Source organism: Phalacrocorax carbo, chromosome 1 (assembly GCF_963921805.1).
Source record: "Phalacrocorax carbo chromosome 1, bPhaCar2.1, whole genome shotgun sequence".
Lineage (NCBI taxonomy): Eukaryota > Metazoa > Chordata > Aves > Suliformes > Phalacrocoracidae > Phalacrocorax > Phalacrocorax carbo.
Genome location: NC_087513.1, coordinates 94,936,650 through 94,963,038, shown reverse-complemented (window position 1 = coordinate 94,963,038; position 26,389 = coordinate 94,936,650). Strand labels below are relative to the sequence as shown.

General features: G+C 43.3%; 1 long non-coding RNA gene and 1 other non-coding gene across 2 annotated transcripts; both read right to left on the bottom strand.

Annotated features, from left to right (window-relative positions):
* Positions 1-265: 265 nt before the first annotated feature.
* Positions 266-22,542, bottom strand: LOC135315705 (uncharacterized). Its single transcript, XR_010375210.1, has 3 exons — positions 22,118-22,542; positions 2,648-2,718; positions 266-1,836 (listed from the first exon to the last, which is right to left on the bottom strand). It is a non-coding gene; the product is annotated as an uncharacterized LOC135315705 (long non-coding RNA).
* A 274-nt stretch (positions 22,543-22,816) lies between these two features.
* TRNAI-AAU (transfer RNA isoleucine (anticodon AAU)) lies at positions 22,817-22,890 on the bottom strand. The gene has a single exon. It is a non-coding gene; the product is annotated as a tRNA-Ile (tRNA).
* Positions 22,891-26,389: the final 3,499 nt, after the last annotated feature.

Genomic DNA, 26,389 nt, shown 5'->3' with positions numbered 1-26,389 from the left:
TTCTTTCCTGAAATATTTCAAAATTTGCAGCCCCCCAAAGATCCATATATTTTTTGCAACTGACTGGGATTTCCTATTTTGAAGAAGTTTAAGTGTAGAAGTATTCCATTTGTGGACATTTTGCCAGGAAATTAAAAATTATTCTGACACTTTCACAAACTGAATTTGATCATTTCATGTTCAGCTCTAAAGATAACCAGCCAAAACACAGTCAGTTTCTGTGTAATCAATTCAAAAACAATTGAAGCACAACTAAAATGATCAATGTAAAGAATATGCTTTAATACAATTACTAAAGAATGCAATTATAGATCACTAAACCTTTTAAAGGAAGTTCAATCTAAGTTAGGCAACTCCATAGCTGTAAGCATATCTCCATATTAATCTTATTTACAGCCTGGTAGACCTCAAACAGGAATCAAATTGCAGCAGTTTTAAGTGCAGCTGAACAAAAGGACACCTGTGCACAGCTTTGGATGAGATTGTGCGGGAAGGAAAGCTTCTATATTTGTGCATGAGGTTCTCTGGGCACAGGACTTCGCATTTCCCTTTGTTGAACTTCATGACATTCTTCTCTGCCCAATACTCCAGGCTGTCCAGGTCCCTTTGAATGGCAATACAACCCTCTGACACATTGGCCACTCCTTTCAGTTTTGTATCATCTGCAAGTTTGCAGATGATATAAGTCCCTAAGTCCTTTGTTCCATCATCCAGATCATAAATGAAGAGGATAAACATCATTGGACCTAGTATCAACAATTGGGGTACTTTACTGGTGATTATCCTCTAGCTACACTTTGTGCCACTGATCACAACCATCTGAGCCTAGTAGTCCAGCTTGTTTTCAGTTCACCTCACTGTCCAGTTATATGGTCTGTACCATAATCAGTTTTTTGTGAGGATGCTGTCCAAGACCGTCAAATGTCTCGCTAAAGCCAGGTTAAACAACATCCACTGCTCTTCCCTCCTTCACCAGGCCACTCATCTCTTCACAGAAGGCTATCAGGCTGGTGAAGCACGACTTCCCCTTCATAAATCCATGCCAATTCCTCCTGATCACCCTTTTGTCCTTCATGTGTCTGGAAATGGGTTCCAGGATTAGTTGTTCCATTACCTTCCCAAGGATGGAGGTGAAGCTGACCAGTCTGGAGTTCCCTAGATCCTCCTTGCCCTTCTTGAAGGGTGTGATATTTGCTGTCTTCCAATCATCAGTCATCTCCCGATCACTGTGACTTTGTAAAGGTAACAGAGTGGGTGTACTATCACATCACTCAGCTCCCTCAGCATGCATGGGGGCACCCCATCCCATGGACCTGCATGTGTCCAGTTTAAGCATTCCCTCACCTGATCCACTACTACTGATGGTAATTCTTCCTTGCTACAGACTTTTCTTCTGGTCTCAGGGAGCTAGAATTCCTAAAAAGGTAAATCTTACTATTAAAGACCAAGCCGAAGGTATTGAGTACCTGTGGCCTTTTCGGTGTCCTTTATCACCAGAGCCCCTGCCCATTCAAGCAGCAGGTCCGTGTTATCCCTTGGCTTCCTCTTGCTGCTGATATACTGGTAGAAGCCCCTTATATCACCCTCACATCCCTCACCAGACTCAACTCCAGGTGTTCTTTGGCTTTCCTAGCCCTATCCCTGCAAGCTCAGACAGTTACTTTACCTGCTGGCTGGGCCACCTAAACCTGCTTCCACCTCTTATATCCTCCCTTTTTGTGCCCGAGTTTTGACAGGATTTCCTTGCTGACCCATGCAGACCTCCTGCTGCCCCTCCTTGATTTGATGCTCATTGGGGTAGACAGCTCTTGAGCTTGTTGAGTCCATTTTCTCCACCTGGATAGAGGTAAAAAAAACCCAACACCACCAAAACCCACAAACAAACCCCAAAACCTAAAGGCGTTAGAAATGCCATCCTGAGAACAAGACTGACTAGGAGCAGGCCAAAGGCTGAGTAGCAGCAGAGAGCACGCAAGCTACAAGCTATAAGGACCCTGCACTATGGTCCCTCTATGGCTGGCATAGATTGCCAAACACAGTGCAATTTCAGGAAACTCTGAAGCTGCTCTAATATTATACCTAAGAGCTGTCAGTTGTCCCAGAATACAAAGGTGAATTGCAGCTATAATTCTTTCTTGTTACCTTACATTCTGATTCAAAGAGAGCAACTGAGAATTGCGGCCTCAGGAGCCAAAGGTCACACTCCCTTTTCTGACCCAAGGCAAGGAAAGGCTCTCCTCATACATGTAAGTTATTCAACAGCTCTCTCCATAAATTACTGAGTCAGCCTGTACTGCCTGATCCTTGAGAGAAACCCTTGCTATTTCTTACTTCGGTATCTCTGACCTGCCATACCTTACTCTCTTGCTGCAGCTTATTTCATTGAAGTTAGAAATGTCCGACTTCACTTCATTATCTCTCCAAGCTTGATTTGCACACTTCTAAAATCAGGAAATACCAAAAGATGTTATCAAAAGGTAAAACAAAGATCAACGTTAATAAAGTTGTGACAACACAATTTAATGCTGTGTCACGTGCTAAGCAACTTCATTACAGGCTGTTTAGCACTAGAAAGGTTCTGACTGGCAAAAGTTTAAAAACAGGAGCTTGCTTTGTTTGCCTGTGAAAAAGCAGTTATTGAACTCACCAAGTCTCATGCTCCAGGACACCACCTGCTCAATTATCAGCTGTCTGCAGCTGTACTCCAGGTCACGCTTGCTGCCGGAGAGAAGAGAGAAGCTGGCCATACCAAAAGCAATACCACCAACAGAGGTCCTGACACCCAGTGGGCCTCTGGTGGAGCACGGGACCCCTGGCACACTGCCCACCTCATGCCTGGGGAGGCACATCCTGCTCTGGGCTTATCACACCCACCAAAAAGAGTTTAGTTCTTCCTCTATCAATTGACCCAAAACATGGATTTTCACATATCAGCATTCAGATAATCCAAGAAGTCCAATGTCTGTGGCTCTTGGCCCAAGCAGTTGGCTAACATTCAGAGTTCTACACCCATTAGAACACAGTTCAGTCACTGAAAACAAATTAACATCTGCAAATCTGTTTACTAACTATAAACGTGTTCAAAACATCCATTCATCTTTCAAATACAGCAGGAGCAGAGACTTAGCAGTTTCCTACCTCAGAAACCTCAAGTGTCTCTCACATAAGCTCTATTTGGAGGAGCTACTTCAGCTCCTGTCAAAGCAAAAATCTTTTGCTCGCTCTTTCTACATGTGCAGCCTGCAAACAAAAAAAACATGCCTTGTTATTGCAACCAAGGATACGTCTCAGTGTCTAAAGATTGGAGGTACCTGCTATAGGTACCTACACCACCTTTAGCTGGCATGTCTTTATCCACAGCTGTTTTCATTACTGCTAAAACAGCTTTTTCACTTCCCTGGAGTCATTAAAAGGTTATTTTTCAGGCTCTTTAGAGAAATCTGCCACCTCCAGCTGCCAGCTATTAGTACCTTCCAGCTTAAATAGAGGCTGTTTGTATTGCTTAAGTAATGAGGTCAATTAAGCAAATGTATGTATACAGATATACATAATTTATATCTGTATTTGTCAACAAGGAAGCAAAGGCCTTGCTTTTTAGGCCAGTAGACACAGCGAGTGGCATTTTTCTTTACACTGTGCAAATACTTTGAAAAAAATTCAGAAGGCAGCTTTGAACGAGTGTAACCTCCTCAAACAATCCTGCAATAAATCCAACCTATAGAAGAGGACTGCACTGAAACTGAATGAAAATTAAGTCTCCTAAGAGCTGAAAGGGTACGAGACTTGAGTTTTGCAAGAACAAGATTGACCAAGTGTTTAAATTACAAGTAATAAAATCACTACGCTGCTGAGCAACCGCATTGTTTTCTAGCCCCCGACACCCTGCTCTAAGCTTCGTTCTGGGTCTGCACCCCAGTCAGCTTACTTAGAGTTTATTACTGATGTAAGTAACCGCATACCCCTGCAGATCTCAAGTTCAACAGACCAAGGGCCACAGAGGGGAGGTGTCACTGTCACAAGAATCCCTCTACACGGGGCTGAGCTCTAGAGAAACTCCCTGTCATCAAGAGAGTCAAAGCCCTGACCAGGTATTCACTTCACTATGGCGAAGGTATCAATGCACCAAGGACTCTCACTTCCCTCACATCCTCCTTTGATAATTTGATCCTAGGAGGCATAATGCACTCTGAAGTTAATAATCCAAAATTACACTGTAGGCTCTGTCCCTCCACCCATGTCCTGCTTTTCACAGTAAGGACAGCTACAGTCTCACTTCTAAGTGAAATTACCGTGGCCTGCTTGCCTGACTCTCCTCATACACTCAACTTAAGGGCAGAAATTGTATGCAGTATTATTTAGATACTGGTAGCTACAGAGGGTGGAGTCCAGCATCCAAATTCACTGGAATAGCTCACACATATAATGCAAGGCATTCAGCAAGGGAAAAAAATACATTTTTGCAAAACAAACCAATTAAGCAACAGGAAAGGGAAAAAAAGAGATAATGGGAAGAACACACACAATCATCACAAATCAGTTTCCTGTTTTATTTTGATTGCATGTTGGTTTTGCTTTCTGTTTCTTAAATGAGTGTTTTTAGTGGCTGAATGAATGCAACGGATGTTTCCCAAGTTTTTTCTTAAGGATTGACAGGGTGCCAGTGGTGCACAAGTATGGCCCATACACGAAGGATGCTTCTTTAGGAGTGAGTAGCAAAGCGGGGGAGGGGGGAAGAAAAAGAGAGAAAGATATCCCAGTCCCCTTTGGACATTAAGAGTCATTTCAGTTCACCTTGTACAGATTTAAATCCTAAGCGAACGCTAGCAGTTTTTCTTCTCTCTACTTCTTTCTCAGATCCAAAGTTTTCTAAAAGTACCATAGAATACAAGTCTTTGATAAGTCACCAGTTTTTTGAGAACCTTATTTTTAATTGACTTTCAATGTCTTTTTTTTTTTTTTTTAGAAAGAGCCGTTTAAAAAAACCCTCAGTTTTCAGAAAGTGCCATGCCTCTCCTCCAAAAAAGCAGTCCATCCTTAAACTACACAGAATTGGGCACGTAAGAATTGCATGTCCTCAAAATTGTAGTATCTTAACCAACAATTCTCAAAGAGGGTAAAGAAAAAAAACAGATCCAAAATTAGTGGCTTCTCTCAGAAAACTACATCAACAAGCATTTTACTGCCAGCCAAAAGAACACTCCATCCATGAAAGCTACAAATGAATTCTACCTACAGCCACAACTCGGTAGTTATTCCCAGGTTTTGTTAAATGGCATTCTCCATCCCGCTGGAACCAATGCATAGAATATATCACTAAAAGACCAGTATGGTCTTTCTTGCCAGCATATTTATACTAATAAAAGCCTTGAAACTAGTGGATGTACCAATTTTCTGAAGCATTCTCCAGTGATGGATAAGGCTGTAACATTCACTATGCCTCAGGTCTTGCATGTCATTTCTGCCACCCAACACCAGCACTTCACAGGAAATCCAAATATACAGCAGGAACCTGCAGGTGTTGGAAGGGTACAGGCACGCATAATGTGACCCCAAACATGATGGCCCTTCTACATCTAAGAAGTAGAACACTCCTACAGGTGTACTTCCACTGCAGAATCAGAAGTCAAGCCAGAGAGCCTCATGAGAAAGTGATGGCACAGCTTTGGAGTCTGTGGAGGATCTACTGGCCCATGTAAAAAACGCACTACAGTGAAAGAAAAGGACAAAGTAGGGAAAGTTCAGAGCAACAGCCCGAGTACTTTTGGTGGTGAAGAGGGTCGACACACCCAAGAACTTGCCTATTTCCTTAGGAATTTCTCAAATATATGAAATAATGCTTTCAAATTATATCATGTCTCTGTAGGAGCCACTGGTTCAGCTGGGCCTAAAGAATAACAAATACTTAACTGTAAGGAAAGGGGCAAGCATGTTAATATTAAGTCAGTGGATTTAAGTCAGCAAATTTCTCTCAACAACAGGTGCATTGGTTGTGAGACAACATGTAAGCAGGCATGCCTACAGCTTTGCTGTCAAAATGCTGTTTGGAAAGAAAAGAGCAAGCTACCTGGAAAGGGGCCAAGATGACCAAGCTGAGGCTAGCTGCCTGAACGGCAGAGAGCATTTATAGGAAAAAAACAGAAAGATGAGGTTCAGGGTGATACTTCCCGTGCAGAAGCAACTTTGTTTCAGTCAGTGAATTTCTCAGCACTGACAACACAAATTTGGAGTATTCAAAACAGCAAATACAAGGAATCACGCTATCTCGGGAGCAGACAAGCAAGTATCTGAACTGCATCCTCTGCTCAAGAGGGAAAAAAAGCCCCAAAACCAAGCTGCAGTAACCCTGGCAGAGGACGTGACCTGTGCACAGACTCCCAAGCCAGTGAAATGTTTGACAGAAGAATACACGTTGGCAGCATTGCTTAATCCGTGTTTCAAGGGCAGAGCTGAAATCACAGTTGCACATAGTGCAAAAACAGATCACTGAAGGATATTCTTACATACTTTCTGCTGAAGGAGAGCAGCCAATTATCTTCTCTTTCCAAGAGCAGGTCTCTACATTTACCCATGTTCCCTGGGAAACATGAAAGAGTAGAAAGTGGTTAAATAAACAGCTCTGCACCTTTTATTGTCTTAACAGAATACCAATAAGGGCAATCTGGAGAAAGCTTTTTTTCCTTTGGAGTCCTTTTTGCATCAAACCAGCTTAGTAAAGAAATATAACCTTAACCTGCCTCTGCCTCACGGGAGCATATTTGCACAATTATCGGTACTGATCCGTCCAAAGGAAGATAGTCCTTTTCTTGGAAAAGCATGACCTAGTTCTTAATGTCCTATTTCTATACCTAAAGTCTCTGAGTGCTCAGTTCAGCTGTTAGGAAGTAGCAGCAACTATTGCACAGGCAAAACCAAAGTATCTTGATTCCCTGCAGTTCAGGAAAACACTTCTGCGAAGCCAAGAAGCAGCAACTCCAGGAGATGCATTTCAGAAAAACAGAAGGGTAGGGAAACATTGCCAGAAAATGAAGTTCAGAGCCTCAGTAACCAGATATTAACGGCCTGATTTTCATAGCTGTTGCGCCTTCTATTCACTCTAAAAGAGATGCTGAGCGCTAACCTCGTGGGGGGCGGGGGACGGATATCAAGTGCAAAACACATGAAAATTCCAGTCAGTCCTGCAAGCACCAGCCCTGGTGTCTGGTGAGCAGTGGCTGCATGCCCTGCTGTTGCAGCATGGAAGAGTGATACCACCCAAGCATTTAGAGCAGGGATAATGCCTGCTTTACTCTATGCAACAACCTTGCAGTATTTAACACAAGGTGACTTGAGCTTTTCCCCCCACTTGGAAAAGGGTGGTCAGATGCGAATCACTAACACTGATGATCTCACAGTTCACCCAGAAAAGCTTGAAGTGAGGGCAGGTATATGTTTTTGTCATACAACTGTGGATACTGAGTGTAAAGCCAAAATGATTACCAGCTTCCAAATGAAGAACTCTGGAGCAGGTGGGGATACAGCATCAAGAGAAAGTCAGAAGTAGGAGTACCAAGCCCAGGGTGTTTCCTGAAGTAACATGAAGTTAAGCTACAAAGCTCCTTGCCACAGGACATTGTGGCTACATTTTTGTACGTCAGAATGAGACTGGACACAGTTATGGAAGGAAAGTCTGCTGAGGGCTATTAAGACAAATCACCACTTTTGGTTCAGGATGCCCCTGTGTCACAAATTGCTCTGTCTGGGAGAGCGTTCTGGGAAAATACTGCTAAATGCCAGACCTGCTCCCATACCCTCTGCTAGACATTACTGGCCATTATCACAGATGGGATACTAAGCTAAATGGACTTTGTCTGATCTGGCAAGATCATTCTTGTGAGAGTGCATGCTGTTCGGGGGCACGGGTCTGGACTCTCTACAGAATATGGTTACAGGACAGTGAAACAGGCACACAGTCATAACCCCCAGCTCTGTCTGACAGAGCATCCAGCATTGATGAAGATTTGTTACTAAAAGAACAAACAACATTATGAAAGAGATTCACATTCAACTAATAACACGGGCAGCTGAATTATCAATTTTAAAGCATCTCATCCATTTTGAATGTTAGTGCTCCTCTTAGCAGTATGAGGAGACAGGGATGAAGAAAGGTGGTAGAAAGGACAAATAGGGAGGGAATGCCTTGCCTGTTAACCTCTTCATATCCCCCAACTATCCAGTAAGTGGGAAAAGCAGCATATCCGAATTACAGGAGGAAGTGCCACAGAGATGTACTAAAGGTTAGGTCAAAAAAGTCGACATCAACAGAAAAAGAAATGTGGAATAAGAAAAATCCAATAGCTTTTAGATCTTTTATCAAAACTCAAGAAAATCTTTTGGGAGTATCATTAAAAATTTCTGCTTACATTTTAAAACATCCAAATCATTAACATGTTTTGGAAACACACCACCTACTGTATATTGGACAAGTATCTAATCATTCCAAGAGTGACAAGTCCAAAATCATAAAGAACATTGTTGCTGTTGTTATTATGATATATTCTTGTTCCTGCTCAGATTTTTCTCTTTCATCATATAGTGACAATACAGAGGAGACAAGCTACTATTGTAAATCACACAACTACAAAATATATTTCCCCTCCACCCAGGTCTTTTAACCTTTCCATTCTAGGTCAAATGCAAACAAAAAATTAATTTGTTAATCTCCTATTGTTAGCACTTAATACAATGAGCTTAGGAGCAAACATGGTACAGTTTTCAAATGTGAATATGCAAAGCCAGGCACTAAAACCCACACATACCACTTGAATGAGCTGCAGCATGTGATCCGAAGACAAGTGAAGTCCCTCTTTTCTTTACTCAGTTGTCCTCAGAAAGCAGCCTCTGCCCTTAATCAGAGGATAAGTCTGAATTGTTGATCTCAATATTTGCTGTCAACTCATTAACACACCTCACCTGTTTTTCTTGTTTGTTGTGTTTTGTTTTTTTCCCTAGTGAACTGGGATTTTATTCTTTAATAACGAAGATCATCATGATCACTTGCTACAAATTCTCTCTTTCAAGTGCAGGCAACTGGCAGGCAACAAATGTAGCTCAGCTACTTAAGAGAGCATAAATCAGTTTTGCTGGATAGTATGAAGCCAGAGGAAATGTGGTTTTAATGCATTTATTATATGATTATTTGATGCTGCTGCCTGCAATAGAAGAATGGACTTAATTATCCAGGTCTTTTCCAGTCCTATGTTCCTATGCCCTGAAGTTAGCATGTGGATGACCAGATTCACTGTGAAACCACAGAAATGCAGAAGGCTTATCCTAGACCATTTATCAGGTTGATTCTTACATTAGCTTCAGCATTCTTCATCCCTGCTTCCTTTACAAACATTAATAATCTGCTTTCATAGGGTAGCTACACTTATGATATTTGCCTTACCTTTGCAAACACGAGTAGCTTGTGCAAAGCCTGAATGGTGCATACGGTGCTATTCCCAGAATTTTCAGAATAATTTATCTGAGAAAAAATAAGGATCAAGTGGTTAAAGCTTTAACTTGCCACCCTTCAGCATATGCAAATGCTACACTTTAAGGAAAACAAGTTCTCACAAGCTCACGTACCTGATGCTGCTACCATTATAGCAAAGTAGTTAAAAAACAATTGATTTTTGAAACTGATCTAGATATACATACATATATATTTACGCATACATAGGACATTCAAAATATTTGCAGAAAATAAAGAGTTTTCCTTAAACCAGTTTATTACTACATAAAGGAGGTAAAAATACATCTATTATATGAAAGAAAAATAAGGATAGCACAGATCTATTGCTTAAGTCACTGAAAAACAAAAATCAATTAGCAGATAACAGGACAGGCTTTGACCACAGAAAGCAGTTGTCTCTGCTGCTTCCTCTCCTCCAAAACAAAATACAGCCCAAATACAGAAGGTGGGGTATCTACTCAGTCTGATACAGGGTTTTGTGAGGAGAGCACATGGATCAAAGGCCCATCCAGCCCAGTGTCTTCTGCACACCTATGGAAACAGCAGAGCCTTGCAAACTGAACTAGCAAATAGAGATGCATCTGCAGTACTGCCCTTCCCCTCTGTCCAGCAACCTCTAGCCCAGGAATCTCCTGAGCTGCCCAAAGCTTTTGCTTTTGAAATCCCTGAACAGACATTCCTTCCTGAACTGAACCAATCACTTTTGTGTCCGTGTAAATTGTGGCACCTCCTCGAGCACTTAAGTGTTGTGTGAGGATGTGCCTCATATTTGGTTTGATCTGTCACCAGAATTTTTCATTTGTTGTCCTGATTGGGAGGCACTGAGCAATCTCTTCTCATTCACCGTATCTATGCCTGTCATTATAAACTTCTTTTATACCCTCCTCAGTCACCTCAGAGCTCTGGTTTGCCTGTAACGACCAGTCACCACCTTTTCTCTCCAGGGCAGCAATGGCCCAAGGGCCTGTGCTTGCCAGGAGCACTGCTTGAGCAGCAGGAGCAAAGGCTGGGCTCGCAACAGCAGGAAAGGACGCCATCCACTGAGGGGTCCTAGCTTTGAGCTAGCACAGGCACACACAAAATTCATGCACAGTACTGCACCCTCACTGGCATTTGTGTTAAAGATTAAGGCCTTTTAACTCAGCCAGACCTGCAGTGACCTTGGCTACAGCAAAATGAAGTAAGGTTAAGTTTATATGTTATTTTTTTGAACAAATAATTTTGATTAGAGTATGGCTGATCCTTTGCTCTCAGTTGTTCTGCACAGGCATTACAACTCCCTCTTTTCAGGGGGCTATAGTACCTACTATAGGGAGTCAGAAAAATGGGCAGAATAAAGTGTATTTCTGTAACTTTTCTTTTTCCCTGTAGTAAAACTTTATGCATCCCTTAGTGAAATGCAGGGTCACTGTAAGCAGTGACTTCTCTGAAAGTGACTGACAGTAGACAACAGTTCCCAGGACACCAGCACTCTTCAGCCCCTCTCCTGCTGGACAAAGAACGAAAAGGGAGGAGGTAAAAAAGCTCTAATAGGTATTACTCAGAAGCACACACTTTATTTCAATGCTTTGGACATCCATTGACATCTCTCCTAGAGATTAATCAGTCTTCCCTTGGCTGCTTCTAGCAGAAATTGAAGAGGAGCTGGTTTTCTTATCTCCCTATGTTTATGTACCTATTGCCTATACAAAAAGGCAGCAGAAGCCTCTGAAGCTGTATGTCAGCCTCAGAACTCATTTTCAGCTTACGGAGGAGGACTAGGTGACAAAAGCAAAGAAAACTAAAGAGAACTCCATGCTACTATCCAGTTTTAGCAGAAAGTATCCTTCACTGTAATCTGATGCAGCATGAAGAGATAGTAAACATTTAGCTGTGGTAATAGTGTTTTTTCCACTTTGCTCTGCCCCTTTTCCCATCATTAACTTAGTTTCCGCCCCCCCTTCACCTTCTCAAATAACTGGAGTCACTTTGGATTTATCTTAAAAGGCCTTGGAGCTGTGAGCAAACACAATGGGTGAATCATCTTTGATTATCCAAATGAGGCAGCTAAATAGAACTAGCTGGGACTAGAACTAACCAGAGAGGAAGACTACATTTAACTGATGCCACTGCATCACAATTTCCCTTCTGAAGGCATTCACCACTCTTTCCCCTTACTTAACAGAAGGCATGTCATCTGGAATGCTGCTGAATTGTGTCTGGCTGAAAATAAAGAGAAAAAGCTAACATTTTGTGTTTGTGCAAGCACTTCTACCACCATTTGGACCACTGCCAGCCTATCAGTGCAGGTTTGCAAAGGGTTACGATGCTCTGTCTGGGCATTTGATGAAATGCGCAGAACCTCAGAACACAAGCTTTTAGGTGTGAATAGCATGTACTGAATTGTAATGCAGAGTTGCACTGACATTGGGAGCAGAAAAACAATTTCTCAGAGTTTGTTTCTCCCTTCATTCCTTTCTGATGTCCCATTAATATTCTGTTCCTTGAAAAATTACGTACGTAAGATGAGTGCCATATTCACTTTCTGTAACAGTTACTCTCTTGCTTTGGGGGGAAAAAAAATCCAGTCTGGAAGAAAGTTCTCTCATTTCTCTTAATTTTGTGTTAGAATATTTAGGCAACATTATCATTTGAACTACACCTACAGTGTATGAGGAATTTCTAAAAACCTCACAGATGTAAATGTTTTTCCCCCCATTCAGAGGTTATAAATAGAAAATAATTCTCTCTTCTGCTATTTCTAGCATAAAGATTTTCAGAACTGATGTCAGATGGAAAGAACTTCAAACCAGCCATGGACAAAACATACTGCGGCTAGCAACTGCCTTGGGAGGCTGATAATACAAGACATGCCACTTAGGAGTTCCTCAGGTTTGAACCTGCCCTAGGTATGGGATACACTTCAATGAAACAGATCAGTTGCAACATATTTCAACACGGAAGAAAAGAAGATAGGAAAGAAAACAGTTGATCTACACAGAAATACAGCTACAAAGCCTGCATAGTTGGACAGAATCAATGTCAGTGTTTAAATGTTTAGCACAAAGAACTCAAAGTTAACATTTTGACATTCAAATAGGTTTTCATCCTTGCAAACCAAAGTATCTTCCACACCAAAGGATTATACATGTACACCTGAAGAAAGCCTAGGTTTAAGAAGTGACTTGGTAGGGCCAGGCAACAAGAGGGCAAAGTGTTCATGTAAGAATTCATAAAGAGATACGAGATCTTTGGAGCCCAGGCTGATTTAGATTCAGAGGCAAGAAAGAGAAAATTGAGATTATCACAGTACAAAATAAAAGTAAATATACACACACATATAGCTGCCTTTCTGAAGGGGCGATGAATCAAAGATAGTCCCAGAACAGGTGCTGGACTCTTAACATGCAACTTGATCAGTATATCGTAGTGGTAGAACATGTGTTGGAAGAAGCACCATACATGTAGTACAGCAACCGTAAACTGAGAGGACAATCTTGGGCTGAAGATTCACATGTTTGAGAGAAGGAAAATTGGCACAGTGTACCATAGATATTCCAGACCCAGGTATTAAGAGGAGAAACATGGGTACTGTAAACCACTACTGCTCACCCACATAGTTCAACCCCTAACTGGAATTAGAGGCTTCTCTAATTCACATGTACTTCTAATTAAAGTCATAGTAAAGGTTTTGTAAATCAAAGAGTGCCTGTACAGCACCACAGTGTAGACCATCATTTTCCTGAGAACCTGGAAGTAAACCATTTTGTCCTTTGAAGTTTCAGGAGGCTGCTTCTGCTTGCAATAGGAGCCCAGAAGAAATGTACCATTACTGAAAATTAAGCCTCCTAGTGATTAAAATTGAATAACTAGAGATGAAGACAGTTTTAACGTCACATCTAATTATGTACAATAATTAAAAAGGAAAATAGCAGTAATTCTCTCCCAGTATGACAGATACACTGAATTTTTTTTAGTGGGATGTTAAGTCTATTTTCAGCAATACTGTAGCTCATGGCCATCACTGCCTACTTAAGCTACCAGATGAAGTGTGACACCACTGACCTAGATCTCAGTGTCACAAAAGGATTTAAAAATTAGAACTAGAGTCTAGCAGAGCTGACTAATATGCTGGAGAGATCAATTCTGATCAGAGCACGATTTCAGCTATCAAATATGTACACCTAACTACACTCAGGTAGGGTTCGGCAAATCAAGGCATATGTCAGTAAATGTATCAGTGGCAGTACACATGCTGGAAGAGGCTCTATACACAATAAAGAAACTGTAAACAGAGAGGACAAGTACTATTTTAGGGTTGAAGATTCCTGTGGTTTAGACTGAAGAAGAACATTAGAACGAGCCACAGGAGATAAAGTACTTCAAAACCATAAAACCAAAAGAAAATAACTGTTTAAGACACTTCAGTCATAGAATCATTAAGGTTGGAAAAGACCTCTAAAATCATCAAGTCCAACCATCAACCCAACACCCCCATGTCTCCTAAACCATGCCCTGAAGCGCAGCGTCAACACGTCTTTTGAATACCTCCAGGGATGGTGACTCTACCACCTCTCTGGGCAGCCTGCTCCAATGCCTGACCAATCTTTCAGTAAAGAAATCTCTCCTAATATCCAGTCTAAACCTCTCCTGATGCATCTTGCAGCCATTTCCTCTCTTCTGCCACGTAACTTGTGATAGGACAAGACCAACACCCACCTCGCTACAACCTCCTTTCAGGTAGCTGTAGAGAGCGATAAGGTCTCCCCTCAGGCTCCTCTTCTCCAGGCTAAACAACCCCAGTTCCCTCAGCCACTTCTCATAAGACTTGTGCTCAAGACCCTTCACCAGCTTCATTGCCCTTCTCTGGACACGCTTCAGCACTTCAGTGTCCTTCTTGTACTGAGGGGCCCAAAACTGAACACAGGACTCGAGGTGTAGCCTCACCGGTGTCAAGTATAGGGGCACAATCACTTCCCTACTCCTGCTGGCCACACCATTCCTTGATACAAGCCAGGATGCTGTTGGCCTTCTTGGCCACCTGGGCACACTGCTGGCTCACGTTCAGCCGGCTGTCAACCAACAGCCCCAGGGCCTTCTCAACTGGGCGGCTTTCCAACCACTCTTCCCCAAGCCTGTAGCGTTGCATGGGGTAGTTGTGACCAAAGTGCAGGACCTGGCCTTGGGCTTCTTAAACCCCATACAATTGGCCTCGGCCCATTGATCCAGCTTGTCCAGGTCCCTCTGTAGAGACCTCCTACCCTCGAGCAGGTCGACACTCCTGCCCAATTTTATGTCATCTGCAAACTTCCTGAGGGTGCACTCAATCCCCTCATCCAAATCATTGATAAAGATATCAAACAAGACTGGCCCCAAAACTGAGTCCTGGGGAACCCCGCTTGTGACTGGCCACCAACTGGATTTAGCTCCATTCACCACAACTCTCTGGGCTTGGCCATCCAGCTGGTTTTTTACCCAGCGAAGAGTATACCTGTCCAAGCCATGAGCCACCAGCTTCTCAAGAGGATGCTGTGGGAGACAGTGTCAAAGACTTCGCTGAAGTTGAGGTAGGCAACATCCACAGCCTTTCCTTCATCCACTAGGTGGGTCACCCTGTCATAGAAGGAGATCAGGTTGGTCAGGCAGGACCTGCCTTTCATGAAGCCATGCTGGCTGGGCCTGACCCCCTTGTTGTCCTGCACTTGCCTGGTGAGGTCTCTCAAGACATATTGCTCCATAACCTTCCCCAGTACTGAGGTCAGGCTGACAGGCCTGTAGATCCCTGGATCCTCCTTGTAGATGGGCATCGCATCAGCAAGCCTCCAGTCATCTGGGACCTCCCCTGATAACCAGGACTGCTGATAAATGATGGAGAGTGGCTTGGTGAGCTCATCTGCCAGCTCCCTTAGTACTCTTACGTGGATTCCATCCAGCCCCATAGACTTGTGAGTGTCCAGGTGGAGCAGCAGGTCATAAACTGCTTCCTCCTGGATTATGTGGAGTTCATTCTGCTCGCCATCCCTGTCTTCCAGCTTGTGGGGCTGAATGCCCTGGGGATAACTGGTCTGGTGGTTAAAGACTGAGGCAAAGAAGGCATTTAGTACCTCAGCCCTCTCCTCATCCTTCATAGCAACGTTCCCCTTACATCCAATAGAGGATGGAAATTCTCCTTGGCTGTCTTTTTGTTGTTAATGTATTTGTAAAAACATTTTTTGTTATCCCTTACAACAGTGGCCAGACTGAGTTCTAGCTGGGCTTTTGCCTTTCTATTTTTCTCTCTGCATGACCTAATGAGATCTCTGTACTCTTGAGTTGCCTGCCCCTTCTTCCAAAATTGGTAAACTCTCCTTTATTTTCCTGAGTGCCAGCAAAAGCTCCCTGTTCAGCCAGGCCAGTCATCTTCCCCACACTTTGTCTTACAGCACATGGGTCAACTTGCTTCTGCACCTTTAAGACCTCCTTCTTGAAGAATGCCCAGCCTTCCTGGACTCCTTTGCCCTTCAGGACTTCCTCCCAAGGGACTCTCTCAACCAGTGCCCTGAACAGGCCAAAGCCTGCCCTCTGGAAGTCCATGGTAGGGGTTTAGTTAACCCCCCTCCTCACTTCAACAAGAATCAAGAACAGAGAAATTCCCTACTGTTGAAAGGAGGAGTGCATTTCCACTGACTGAAATATATTTGTTTTGATTTGTCAAGATTTTCCTCTTGGCATTTTTGGCTTTGAGGGGAATTTAGAGCGTGAAGCCTTGGTCAGGACTGTCTCTCCAGAAGAGTCAGAAGCAAACTCAACTAGGTAAAGAGACTGGCAATCTCACTTGCAGAAACTTCATGACACTAGAAGTTTCTGGGAGTCTGAGCAGGTATGTCTTAAAAGAATTTTACACCTTCCCTCTTCCCCCCCGAGCTTTCCTGGGTTTATGCATTTCTAATCTTCTGGTAGTTTTACGGTTCTTGTGGTACAGTTTAAGTGCAGGGGGCCATTACACAATATTGCAAGGGAGAACTAAAAGACCCTGAGGCTTCTGGCTAATCTCCCTGGCCAGGCATAACTTCTCTGAACAATACATTTAAGACACCACCATCACCCCCAATCAGTAGCTGCAAAGAAATAAAATATTTTCCTATCACGCTGTCCACTTCGATGAGTGCTGTGGTACAGCCAGAGTTTTGTATGCAGTGAGTGGAAGAACCATAAGAACAGCTGGTTCTATTCTGGGCTCCTGCCACCCTCTATTGACCTTCCCTCCCTTACTAGTCATTATAATCACAACATTTATCTCAAATTTCTTACCAACTGGCAGGCAATAGCCCAAATCAACAATCAGTTTTGCCTTTGGTTGTGGAGGAAGAAATAAAAGTATAACTGTAGTCAAGAAACAAAACTGCCCTAGAAGAGAGGCATCTTCTCATTCTACAATGCTCATCCTTGTACTTTTGTAAGTCTTACTGAACTTCTGACAAAACCGAAGTCCCATTTCTTCTTACAGAGCCAGAACAAAGCTGGTGAAAAGCAGAAGCATACACACATGAAAGGAGAATATCCAATTTCCTCATTAAAACCAATATTAGACAGAAATTACCACTTTTAAAAGTTCTATCACCGTAGGAAATTCTCAGCATGCTTTCTATCTAGAAGAAATGAATTCATGCTTTAAACAGATTCTAATGGCAAATACTTTTAGCTCATCAGCAGACCAGCTATTTTGCTGGTGTTCATTCACCACTAGTAAGTATGCAGATAAGCCCAACAGGTTGCTACTGTACAGCTGGGATACAGTAAGGTAACCACTTCTTTTTGCATAGAGGTAGATTTTTTAGCACTTCTCTGTGGATTTTCAAGAACGCTGCCTAATTAGAAGAAGCATTTTCCCTTTTGGTGCAGATGGGGAAAGACAGACACTAAGAATTGAAGGCCTAGGCATGGAGTCCAAAGCAGAATTGAGAATCTGTATGTATACATTTCTCCTTTAATTCTTAGTCAGACGCTGGGCCCAAGCTACCTTGGTTTCACTGAAATGAAATATTTTGTGGCAAAATACAGAATTATATTTGTTTTGCTTTTATTCAGTTTTTCAATTTGTATGTATACAAGTAAAACCAGAAAAGTCATGCTTAAGCAGGATCCAGGAAGATTTTCTCCTTAAAACACAGTTTTAATAGTTCAAGAGCAAAAAGATCACCATCAAAAAGATGTTCTTACTGAAAGCAATGATAGCATATATTAACAAGCTAGTGAAACTTTGTTGGACATGTGACAATTATCTGTGCCTTTCCTCTATGCATCAAATAAATTGCTCCTTGAACCCTATTTTCTTCAACTCACCTATCCAACCTGTCCCATTCCCTGACCATTGGGTGAATTCTCCAGGAAGCTAAGACAAAGAAATGAAAAACCAACTCTAGCTGAAAAGAAAGTGGCTTTCAAGCACAACTAGGAAGACATGACACTGACACCTGTCTTTGTAACCTTGGATTGACCAGATATTTGAATCCTCTCTAGCTGAAGAAGAAAGTCAAAGAATAAAGTCTTTGTATGCCTAGTTTTGGACCCTCGGTGAAACCTCTGCTGCGCTTTGCGGACAGAACCACTTCTCAGCAATATGGTCCGAGGGGCAGAAACTATAGCCAAAGGCCATTTTGGCAAGTGTTGTTTCAAGGGTACAACGTCAGATGCTCATTTCTTAGAGCTAACGCACCTTGACAGTCGTCCCACACCCTGACAGCATAAGTTGCAACCCTCTAGCTCAGTGCCAGAGCTGCTTTCTGTGAAGTCTGCCATGAGGGTTTGTCAAGCTTGCAGAGTGGCATACAGATGTGTCGTCCTGCTTTGTCCACTTGTTCTGTGCTTTCAAGATTGCTTTAGCAGACAGTGCATATAAGGAGGGAGTATAAGCTGCTGGTTACCACGGGGAGCTGATGTCAGGACGATGGGACTTTATCTTCAGCTTTGTCTTCCCCTCTCTGGTTTAGATTTAGGCCTAGAACAAGGCAGAACTTCTCTTCCTGGAAGCATTAGGAAGCCAAGTCAGTGTGCTTCCGTCTGTATCCCCATATAGCATTTTAACCATTTTATAGAAAAGCAAACTATTTGCTTCCAAAAGGTGTGATGGGTACTAGCCAGCTGTGACTCAGATAAGCCACAGAGACAGAATTTAATGACTGTACTATCTGCTCAAGAACATGAGAAGGCACCATCAGCCGTGGTCCTACCAAATGCTAGGGACCTCTCATTTGCTGTCCCCCTCTGGGGCAGCACTTTTTTTCCCACACAGGTCTGAGGGTACCAAACTCCAGACTACCCCCATTGCTCTTCACTGCTCCTTACATTATTGGTTAATGACAAAAATGACATAGCATAATATATTCAATATTATTTGTCTTTAAAACTGTATTCTTCTCTGCCTCCAAAAATAAGAAAATTCACACCCAGACCTTGACACACTTCCTTTTAAGCTTTGAGAGAATACCATCAAAGGTTACATTACCTCTAGTTTACTTTCCCTGTGAAAGAGTGACTAGATAGCAATTAAACTGAACATTTGTTGTACCTCACCACAAAGAAGGCTTACACAGAACTGGTGTACAGCTATAGCTACTCCTCCTAATCTAGTAAGAGAAGTTTATTTATTCTTTGTAAAACAAGCACACATGCACACCAGAAGCCAAATATTTTCACACTTGTACCATATAGAACCAGGTGGAAGACATGTTTAAATGAGAATTTGGTGACTTCTACACAGCCCTGTTGTACTATGGGCCTTGCTGGTGAATTCTACAATGAAAAAAGGATCATTTGGCTATTTAAACTTAGTAACCCTACAGGCAGGCATTAGTTCAAAACTGTGGGAGAAATTGCCACACACTTTGTTTACAAAGTTAATTAATCCTTTTATACAGTATCTCAAGAGCAAAGATTTGATTCCTGTTTAAGCCAGGCCATCACACTTTCTTTGGGTTTAAGACATTACTCAGGTTTGCTCATACTTCATTTTAGCGATTGCTTTCTAAGAACATACAAATTTGAAGAAAATATTTCTTCAGCTTCAGCAATTAAGTATAGTTTCCCCGTCCTGATGTGAGCTGCAAGACAAAAATTCAGGGTCCTTGTTATTTCAGTTGCAAAGAAAAAAACCTGGAAGCCAGTATCCCTCTCATGCAGTCCCCTTTCCTGAATAACCCCCGTTTCTGAGACACTAGAGGACATGAACAGGGGGCTGGTTGTTGGGCTGTTGCTCCCAGCTCCTTTTAGCCAGATCCTGGACTCGGCAGCGCTGGCCTGCCCATGGCCCATTCAGCCACATTCTTGGCTGGCGGCTCCTTCCTGGGTCTGTTTCTATGGCATTTCTTCATCTCCCTCCCACCTGCATCTCTGCTCACAACAACATTAAATGAAAACCTTTGTTTGGGGTTGTGACAGACTTGGGCTTTTTGGTGGAGCTCCCACTCGTTCTGGTGCACGGAAGGTAAACACTACACAATTTTAAGCATGGTTAAACGTCACCTATGATAATAGCATTAATGCTTCTACTTAATCACACACAAATTAATGTAAAGAAAACCCCTTCCACCATATCCTGCCTTAAATTTCAATAATGTTGTTTCTGGATTGTATCTGTATATTACTCTGATACCAGATGAATCCCTGCCACTCAGATTTGCACCATAATTAAGAACCCTAATGGAAAACTCAATGAATAAACCACCCTGATCACAAGACACTTAGATGTTCTAGACATCAACAATATAAGAAATTATAAAATTAACCTGTGATGTGTCCAGAAAAGAAAATGCTTTAGAACATTACTGAATGAATACACATTTACCAAATTTAATACAGTGTAAACCCACTTTCTGGCTAGCTTCAACTATTTGAATTTAAGAGGCCTCCTAGTAATATTTCATGCATTAGAGAAAAATGGAAGTCCTCAGTGAAGAATGAAACAAATTGGCTTATCTGGTCTGTGTAACTCTGAAATGGAATAGTTAATATGTGAAATGGTAACAGATTATGTTTGTTTAGTGCAATTAGAAGGTTCCTCCTCAGCTGCCATGTTCAGCATTGTCACAGGCAATAAGGTTCATCCTCCTCATCGGTGTCCACTGTGGGCAGGAACTGTGTTTCATACCACACTTTAAGCACACAGCAACAAACACGCCTTCCAGGCTCAGTGTTGTGCAATCCAATTACAGGTTAAATTAAATACTAAACAGTAACCCCAGAATATGTCCCAGCATCTGCCACTGCAGACCATTCAGAATGGAAATTCCTCTGCTGTCCTCACGAGAGCATTATTCCACTGTATGGGTTTGTTTATTTAATCTCTTTTTATTCTCCAACTAGTTTTGAGGTTGAAGAACAGGCTCTGGAATGACTCCCCTAGGGACAATGGCTGACCCTCACAGTCTGACAACCATCTGCTGAAATTAAATTTAGGGAAAATATGCCCATACAATCCTGGCCGCCAGAAAAAAAAACACATTGAATATAAGCAATTCAAACCAAACTGAAAAAGTGGCCAAGGAGCCATTGCATCACCTTGGTTTATAACAAGGAATTTGCTATACAACAGCATAGTTGCAATGAAATTCTGATTCCTAATGTGGGAAACATAAAACAAAGCAATGTTATTCCCAGATATTTTTTTTCTGAAAAAAAAAAACCATGCTGTTTCTCCTTTCATTTCATTTAAAAAGGATGTCATTATATGCAGTCAAGTCCTGACCACTCTAACTGGACCCAAAGGAATTGAGGAGGCTCGTTGAGTGAAATAGCAAGACAGAAGGTCAAACCAGCACCACATTACTCTCCCTTGACATCCGATGGAGTCATGACAGCAGTTTGGATGCTAGATAACATGAATATTCATCTGTACGATTTAAAAATTACATTGTGACTTTGGAATGACACTTCTCATGTGCCCTTGGTTGTACCTTGGCGACATCGTAGGGAAGACGCAGTGTCCGAACAATGACTTCGAAATGAGCGTCACCTGCTTTTCTTCCTTCTCCTTTTTGATTATTACCACTTATTTTGACTTAAACACTGCAGCTGGAAGAAGCCCTAAGCAGCAGGCCTAGAGAATGAAGAGCATATTGGCAAGTTTGTGGAAGAAATCAATAGAATGCTGTTAACTCCAGACATTTTTCCAAAGAAGCTATGGCCTTACTGTATGCAACTGCAATAATGAAACCACTGGTTTCTACAAGGAAAGCACTTGCACCAAGTTGCCCTCCTCTGGAGAAATCCCATTTCAATTCAGAGGTAGACAGGAGAAAACAATATATGTCTTGAGCTCCTAAGAGAAGTTTTAGAGGCAAAACACCCTCATACAGGCCAGCTAAGCCAGCAGGGATCCATCTCAGCCACTCTTGCAGACCTACTACTCTATTAGAACATCTCAATTTGGCCTGGAATTTTTTTCTTACATAAATTCATAAATAAAAATTAACTTGGCAGATATTACTAAGTGTCTGGCAAGCCTGGATGTGGATATCTGAATTTCAATACTGTACAGGGACTGCTTTCAAAAAGGAGTTCAGAACATTCTTTGCAAAATCAGGCTGTCAAGAGAGATCTTGGACCAGCTTGTCCTCCTGCTCCAAAGAAAAAAAGAAAAAAAAAAGAGAAGTAAACCCTACTCACCTCAGCATCACTGCCTCCATCCGCTGACAGAGAGCTATCAAAGAATTACGCTAATGTAACGAGCTAAAGACCCAATATGAAATTTTAGGTAACTATGATTATGAAGGGAAAGCTTCCTGCAAAGTTTCTGCAGGTTTAACCCTAATTAACAGAAGCACAAGATGAGAAGATGCTCTGAGGCAAGAGATATTGAATATTTGGTGATGTCCCGTGGAAAGATTAAAAGTTTTGCCCAGTGCACTTTCTACCTATGTATTCTTCTATTGCATTTTCAATTATTTCCCTTTCCTCCTCCCTTGCCAATCCCTTCCCCTTGCTCCTCCTCCTCTGGTGCTCCCTTTTGACTTCTGCCACCTCACAGTTGCTTGCTTCCCCCCAGCTCATCTCTGCACCCCTGGACAGGCCCTGAATCCCACCTTCAGCCACTTGCCCGGGCGGCGCCCTCTGCCACGCCCCTTTCCGGGTTCCCCACCGGCCCCTCAGGCCTCCAGCGCCACCGGCCTCCCGCCGCCCGGGCTCTCCCCCAGCCACGCGCCGCGCCGGACCCTCTTCTTCGTCTCAGGGGAACCGAAGGCGGAAAACAAACCTTCCCCGCTGCTCCCCCGCCACCCCAGAGCGAGGGCCCCGGCGGCTCCGCTCACCCCCCCCAAGCCCGAGGCCGGTTTCTGCGCCCTCCACAGTCGGGGCGGGCAAAAGTACTGGCCCGTACGGGGATCGAACCCGCGACCTTGGCGTTATTAGCACCACGCTCTAACCAACTGAGCTAACCGGCCCGCCGCGAAGGCCGCTTCCGGGAAGTGGGCCACCACCCTCGGCGGAAGCACGCCGCGCCGCTCCCGCGCCGCAGGGGGGCTGCTCGCTGCCGCCCCGCTGACACCGCACCTGCTCCCCGCGGGGCGAGTGCGCCCGCTCGGGGTTTGGGGGTCTGCTACGGCTGCGCTCCTTAAGAAGTGCGGCAGAGCCCTGCGTGACGGGACGTTTCTGCTGCCTGGGACGAGCAGAGCCTCCAGGCTGGGACGGGAGCACAAAACCTTTGGCCGGTGAGGACAGAGAGGAAACAGAGCAGGCTGCAGAGTAAGGTCGTGCAGGCTCCATCCTTGGAGGTTTTCCAGACACCTGGGCCGAGCCCTGAGCAGCCTCTAGGCCTGCCCTTGCAGCAGACACTGCTCTGCGCAGGAGGTTTGGGTGAGACACCTCCCAGGGTCCTCTCCTGCCTGAGTTATCCCATGGCCTGGACAAAATTCAGCACAGCCTGCAGCAGGAGTGGGACCAAAAGCAGACCTCTTGGTCTCCTCTGATGAACCAGGGGCCGGGCAGGGTCAGGCAGCATCTACTGAAATTCACCCAGCAGCTGAGCTGAATTGGGCCTGGAAGCAAATACCTCCCTGGAAATATACAGCAACCCAGGGAAGAGTTCTTCACCATCCATTTTTATCCCTATTTTGTCTTACATAATCAAAGGTTCATTTTCTTGTCTTAGACTGTAATAAAAAAAAAAAAAATCAAGCTTTTCAGGTGCTTGGTCTTCCTGGCAGATCTCATTATAGAGGAAAAGACCAAGGAATATCTATATCACAGCTTTCGATGAGAAAGACTGACTCAGGATCACTGGAATAACAGGACCTTATGTTTTATAGTCCATAGTCAAGCTTGTGGTCAAGTGCCGGCCTCACCCCCCCCTTCCTTTGCCTTGCTCACGCTCACACAATCAGTTCCACTATGTTGCTGTCAGCCCATCTGCTACCAGCCCTTTCCTCACCAAATTCCCCAAACCTCATTTTGTGCAGCTTTGTCAAAATCCTTCATCCCTAGGAGCCAACTGATCTAGTCATTTACATCCCATTCACCTTCAGCTATCCCAACCCTCACATCTCCACTTCCCAAGTCCTGCTACCCCTCTCAGCACCATTAGTCCATGCTCACTCGATCACCCCTCCATCTGCAGAGAAGATCCATCGCTCCTTCATCTCTGCACCCTTCTCCCAGTAACTGCAACAGTCATTGGTTTTTGCTACAGCATATAGAGAGTCTTTAGCATACCCCAAGCACCATCCCTTCATACTTCAGCTGCTGCTGCTCCTTATCTAATTGAACCTCTTATTTACACCATCACCTTTTATCCACCTTGGACCTCTTTCTCTTCACCCCTACAGAAGGGCAGCATTCAGTTTTACAAAAGCAAAAAAATTTATAAGGGCCCCAGGTTACAGTACATATGCAGCAGCAGTCAAACAGTAGATGTCTAGTTTGCTGTCCAAGTACTAACCTCCATCAAAAAACTCCTACGAAGTATATGCCATATCTCTTACTCTCGAGGGTCTTGTTTCATCAGCCCAGGAAATTTTCAGCAGGCTGGCTAAGGATCTTTAAACAGAGGAAGGACCACAGGGGGAAGACCAAACTGTCATTTCTCCTTCCCCTTTTTTATTTGAACTCCATGAAGTAGCAACCAGCCAACTGCCAGGAAGCACATATGTTCTGGGCTCTTGATAACCACCTACATTTTCTGGGAAATGTCACCCAGTGTTAGGATAATGTCACAGTTTAACCCTAGACAGCAACCAAGCACCACACAGCTGCTTACTCACCCTCACCCACAATGGGATGGGGGAGGGAATCAGAAGGGCAAAAGTAAGAAAACTCATGGGTTGAGATAAGAACAGTTTAATAATTGAAATAAAAGTAATAATAAATTCTAATGAAAAATTTAAAAAAAAATGAAAGGAGAGGAACAAAACCCAGGAAAGGCAAGTGATGCAACTGCTCACCACCTGCTGAATGATGCCCAGCCAGTCCCCAAGCAGTGGCTGCTGCCCCCTGGCCAACTCCCCACAGTTTATATGCTGAGCATGATGTCATATGGTATAGAATATCCCTTTGGCCAGTTGGGATCAGCTGTCCTGGCTGTGCCCCCTCCCAGCTTCCTGTGCACCTGGCAGAGTGTGGGAACCTGAAAAGTCCTTGACTAGTGTAAGCACAGCTTAGCAGCAACTTAGTGTGTTACCACATTATTCTCATCCCAAATCCAAAACTCCACACTATACCAGCTACTAGGAAGACAATTAACTCTGTCCCAGCCAAAACCAGGACAGCTAAACTAATTCAACAGCAAGGCCACATCTGACATCTTAGGACAAAGCTGAAAAGTGGAAGGGCAGAAGGGAAAAGTACTCGCAAACAAGCCTGGGCTTGTGTATGGAGTCTGGGTAGTCTCCAGACTGATAAACAGAGCATAAGTGGCAGGTATGGGAATGGCAGACCTTCATTTGTGTGTCTGGCACACAGATTCTCAGTCTGCTTTGTTGATAGGAAACAGTTAGCTAATTATTATTTTTGTCAGTTGCTCCACAGAGCAAGGGAGCAGGAGTGAGGATGAACCATTTTTCTGGCCTTTCTGTCCAGAACGTCAGCTGAAGCAGCTCAAAACAGTAATATATTGCATCTTAATTCACAGCTGTCCACCACTGTTTTGTAATCAAATCTTGTCCAATTACATAATGCTCAGATGGAGAAACTTTATGCCCTTTGGCTATTTCTTTCCATTGCCTCCTAGCTAGGCTAAGCGGACTTGTCTTTTTCCTCAAAGTTTAATCAGTCACATGCCAAATGCCAACCCCTGTTCTGAAACCCTCTTCCACACACAGAAATAGCATCCTACCTTTTTAGGAGAGTCTCATTTGGACTCTGCTGTACAAGCAACAGATTTTCCATGATTAGACAGAGACAGATAACAGTCCAGGAGATCAATGCTGCCTCTAAGAAAACAAAATTTCCTAATTGAACAGTATACTCTGGTTTCTCTCCAGTGTGTGGGATCCATACTCTAAAGCAAAGAAAAAAACCAGCCTATAAGAAACAGTTACCAGGCTATATAGTAGATATCTGTAACATTGTCGAATTTAGAGGTTGTAAAAAGTGTTTGCAAGCACTTTTCAGCACTATTATCTTACTGAATTGTGTCACAAGTGCTTTTTCAACCAGAATCTCAGCTCTAAGGGTCTTGCTAATTCAGGGCCTCAGCTAGATGTATCAACAACTGCAGACTTTTACGGCATATTTAGAAGTTCTGCTCTAATATTCCCCTCATAACCTTACCATAATGGAGCATTTTCACACTCTGAAGCATTTATATTTAAACAACCAGTGGCACAGACAGCAGGAAACTGAAGAATGAACAAGGTTCAGGTGCTTGCAATCCATCTCAGATCATCTTTTCAGTTGCCTGTTCCTTCCCTGCTACAAATCATCCAGTATCTGCCCATGCTGCACCAC